The sequence below is a fragment of the Sturnus vulgaris genome, chromosome 4 (genome assembly GCF_052056855.1).
Source record: "Sturnus vulgaris isolate bStuVul1 chromosome 4, bStuVul1.hap1, whole genome shotgun sequence".
NCBI lineage: Eukaryota > Metazoa > Chordata > Aves > Passeriformes > Sturnidae > Sturnus > Sturnus vulgaris.
In genome coordinates this window covers 10,333,132-10,337,651 of record NC_142246.1, presented here as the reverse complement: position 1 = coordinate 10,337,651, position 4,520 = coordinate 10,333,132, and the positions used below count along the sequence as shown (strand labels likewise).

The 4,520-nt window shown below is 38.5% G+C and overlaps 1 protein-coding gene across 3 annotated transcripts in view; it reads right to left on the bottom strand.

Moving 5' to 3' along the window:
- The window catches only part of ACOX3 (acyl-CoA oxidase 3, pristanoyl), an 88,773-nt gene that overhangs the window by 19,463 nt on the left and 64,790 nt on the right, over positions 1-4,520 (bottom strand). The gene's annotated exons all lie outside the window — the stretch shown is intronic.

Here is a 4,520-nt window from a genome sequence, read left to right as displayed (position 1 = left end):
CTGCAGAGAGAAAAAAGAAATTCTGTATAATTGCTGATTTTTTTTCCAGTTTGCCTACCAGTACTAAGCCATTGTTAGAACACTCAGCTCATTTTCTCCAGAAAAGATGTTACCAGCACAGCAGCTGTGGTGTTTCAGTGAAGCATCTAAAATTAAAACACATGAAACCATCTAATTTCTTATTTTCTCATTCCAGTAAAGTCTATTTCCTTGTTCAAAAACATCTTGAATGCCTTCAGATTTTTATGACCTACATTCCATGCATTAGATAGTCTCACCCTGCCCCCCCACAAGTGACAGACACCCAAAGACAAAATGTCAATAATATTTTCCCAGAAATAGTGATGATGCATGTCTGAGTCAGGGAGAGAGAAACCAATGGGTGTATAAACAATGCAAGCACAGAAAGATGAAAATGATGCAAGAGAATTTGACAGAATTTTTTGGGTTCACAGTTTTCATAAATAGTATATTCAATACTGAAATGGTGTTACTTGCCTTTCAAAGTTCTAGAAGTGAAATAATTGTCGTTTCACCATTTTAAAGGTGTTAGACACCTTTTTCTTCTTTCCTATAATTCTCTATCGTGTAAAAGGGCAATTATTTTTAACTTGTGTAGCTCAAGTGTGTGATGATGCAATTCAAATTTTTTACCTGGATACTTATTAATGATGTGTTGGCATGACATACATTAGATACATATTCTTGAAATATGTCTAAGTAATGTGATTACTAAAGTTTTGAGGTAGAGGTTTGAAGCACAGTGACATTTGAAGATAACCCAGAACAACCAACAATGTAGTGGATTGAAGCTGATGGCAGCCCAAAAATATATAGCCTTCTGAAATGTCTAAGCCTCTTTTTCTTTCTTGATCCATATAATTAAGATTCATTACTTTGGAACATGTAACTTTCTTGATAGTATGAGATTAAAGATTGTAATACAAATGGATTTGGTGGTAGTGGGTAATATGTAGGTTTTTAGAGCAAAAAGGCAGATCATAGAAGGCATTGTAGAATGACTTGAGTTGGAAGGGACCACAAAGATCTTCTATTTCCAACCCCCCTGCCACAGACAGTGATGCCTTTCACTAGACCTGGTTGCTCCAAGCTCTAAAGTGTCCTTGAACACTTCCAGGGATGGGGCATCCACAACTTCTCTGTGTAATCTATGTCAGTGTCTCGCCATGTTCACAGAAAAGTTCTTCCAAACTCTATAGCTTAACCTGCTCTCCTGCAGCCTAAAGCCATTCCCCCTGGCCCTGTCACTACAAGCTCCTGTAGTCTCTCTCAATATTCCTTGTAGGCTCTCTTCAGATGCCAGAAGACCACATTTTGCTCACCCTGATGCCTTCTCTTCTCCAGGCTGAACAATCCCAAATGTCTTAGCATTTCCTCAGAGCCAACAGGTAAATAACAGACTTTAGATGGCACAGAAAGAATAAAGATCTTTTTAGGAAAGTATTCTGTACTTTTGAGTAGCCAGTAACATCTTAAATTGGGTAGGAAAAGGGTAAATAATCAGTAATATGTAGTCCTTGTATTATTCTACCAGGAATATATTCTCCCATGACTTAGGGAATTTGAGATTCAGGTTATATCCTTCTATCATTCAGTGATAACTGATGTGGTTGAGGGAATCCCAATAGAAATTTTGTTTCTTGTGGTAAGGCATTAGCAACACTTAGAACAATAACTGGAAAATGTCAATGTGCATGATAGTATTTGTCTTTGTAATCCCATTCACCCTAAGGAGAAGTGAGTGTAGACTGAGCTAGTTCTTCCACTTTCATTGGCAAATCACAGATTTCATCCGAATGTGCTTGGTGGCTTCAGTGGCTGGAGGAAAAAGTATTAATTTGGAATCACAGAGTGCTGCCATCCAGCCAGTGGTTTTCCATGGCTCTGTTATACAGAGCCCTTAGGTCTCCATTTCTGTATCCAAGAAAAAAATCAGTGTTTTGATTCTGAAATGTGTTTTATAAGCATTCTGTTTGTCACACTAAAAATTGTTTTTCTATTTTGAGGGTAAGTTTTTGGTGTCTGGATGTTTCACATAGGCCGAGTAAATCCAGATACTAAATTTTGTTACATACACAGACAAGAAATTTAATTATATGGATCTAGCCCATAGGTTGTTTTCCTAAGAGAACTTTGATGCACCAGCATTTTTAATTCATTGACCCTCTGAGTGCAAAGAATAAGTGTGTCTGAAAGTACATAGGCTCCCTTTGAACAGCTGGGGGAAAATTGGACATCTTGGAAAACCCATAACACATGTATTAAGCAAGGAGAAGCTTAATGCTAACCAATAGGAAAAACTAAGAATGGGTTTTTTATGTGTTGTGAATACTATACCTCTCCAGAGCATAGACTCTGGATTCAAGCCTACAGAATGATGTATCCATACATTTTAGAGTTTAGAGGGTCTTCTGTGGCTAGAGATTTACATCTGGTTTTTGAAAGAATAATGCTTCATGCTTTTCTTCATAAACAGTACTCCTCAAGACAAAAGTGGTTCCCTTGTTTTATGAGTCTTATGCTTTAAGCTCTTACCAGGCAAGGAGCTGGGCCAGACAGGCACTGAATGAGGGGCATTCAGCCGTGCTGCTCATGCCACATAGCAGAGCTCTGGTCTCTGGGCTGGGCAGAACTGGAGCTCTCCCTCTCCACTGAGCCAACAGGAATCCAAGGTCCAACAGGGAACAGAGCCACAAGGACTGTGCAACGTGTGGCTGGTGTGGAGGAGGGAGCCTTGTGTTTTGATCCACCCTAGCACAGATAAAATCTGCACTGAGAATTTCTTTAAGAGAATACGGGAGGAAAACTCATACTTACATACACAAACAGTATTCTGTCTTCTTCAAGATTAGGAAACTCTCTAAAATAGACCTCTTTGGCAAAGCTGGAGGAATGGCTGCTGACTGTATCCCAGATAGGCACAGGGCAGGAAGCACCCAGCCTGAGACATTTGTTCTACCAAAGTCCCCTGTTCATGGTTCGAGTTCCTCACTGGCTGTAGCTGTCTGAGACTTGCCTAAATCTGCTCTATTTAAACCAAGGACTGAATCCAGACCTCCTCAGTCTGGCCTACAACCTTACAGCAAAGGCAGTAAGATATATCTCAAAGCCACTGCTTTAAGATGCAGCCTGAAGACTCATAAGTTTGTGAACTATTTCCACTTCTGAAAAATTGATCTCCTCAGATTTCCTCCATCTCAGAAAAGTGAAAAGATTTTCTAAGAAAATACTGACCCAGCAGTGCTTGATCAGAATTCTAACAAGTCACCTTTCTCTCAGCCTTGCTGCAGGAAGCCTTGGAGAGCAAAGACAAAATATACCCTGCTTGTGCTCAAGTAAGTTTCAACCTTTCTGCTGTAAGCAAGAGGAAGAGTTTAATTCCATGGAGCTGAGGTTTTGGGTTTTGATGCTGAGTGAAAAGGGAAGCTTTGCTGGCACTGGTGTGACACAGAGTGACTGTACAAAGTTGGAGGCCAAATCAAACTGTGGAAAAAACAGTGACTGACTCTTCCTAACCTCAACTGTAGGTGAAATAGAACTTCAATAGCACCTTAGGTTTTTCCAACCACAAACAAATATCTGTGCTTTTTTGGTTAAGTATACCAAGTTCAGAAAAAGTATTCAGAAAGGTTTGTAATTTTCTTCTTTGGTTTCAAAAATAAAGAAATTAGCACTGAACTGAACTATGGGCCATATAAATTCTGGTATCCAGAATAAAATTTCTTAGATCAGGAACTAAAATAAGGAAATCTCATGTGATAAAAAAGAAAATGCACGAGGAACATTTCATATTTTAGGGAATTGTATGTATCAGCACATGCAGAATCTGTTAAAATCACACAGGAAAATCTAGAAACTAAAATCAGGCACTGAAATCTTAAGAAACCAACATTTGATGGAAAGCATTTTCCTTCCATTGATATCAAGCAGCATTTTCCTCAAACCCACTTTATCATCATTTTACCAAATAAATTAACAAAGGCCTGCCTATTTATTGTTTTTCTACAAAATAAAGATTTTTAGTCTTTGAAGTATTCAAATTCTTTAATTGTGTTTTAGGTCATGTCTTAGCTGGAGATTACTGCAGTTATGAGTTTGGTGACTGGATTGTGCAAATGCTCTTTGACAAGTTCTGTGCAACATCAGTCAGATCTGATTTTTCACCAAAACCTCACCAGAATTCACAGTGAATATGGAAGAGACATTTTTAGGCTTCATTTAGAGATGGTGGAGCCACTAGTACAGTTAAACCACCAGAGGAAATTGAATTTCTGGCTTAGACAGCAGTGTCATCTTAAACCACAGTACCCATTTCTGACCAGGCCTGATTTCATATTTCTCGTAAAATAAATAGAGGTATTTTATCATATATCATTGCTGAGCACAGCAGGGTGCTGTCAAGCAGTTAAATAATTTATAGCAGAAATAAATTGACATAATTTATAGAGACCAGCTGTGAAGAAGAAAAATGCATTCTAGATCACCAATGGGTTTCACAG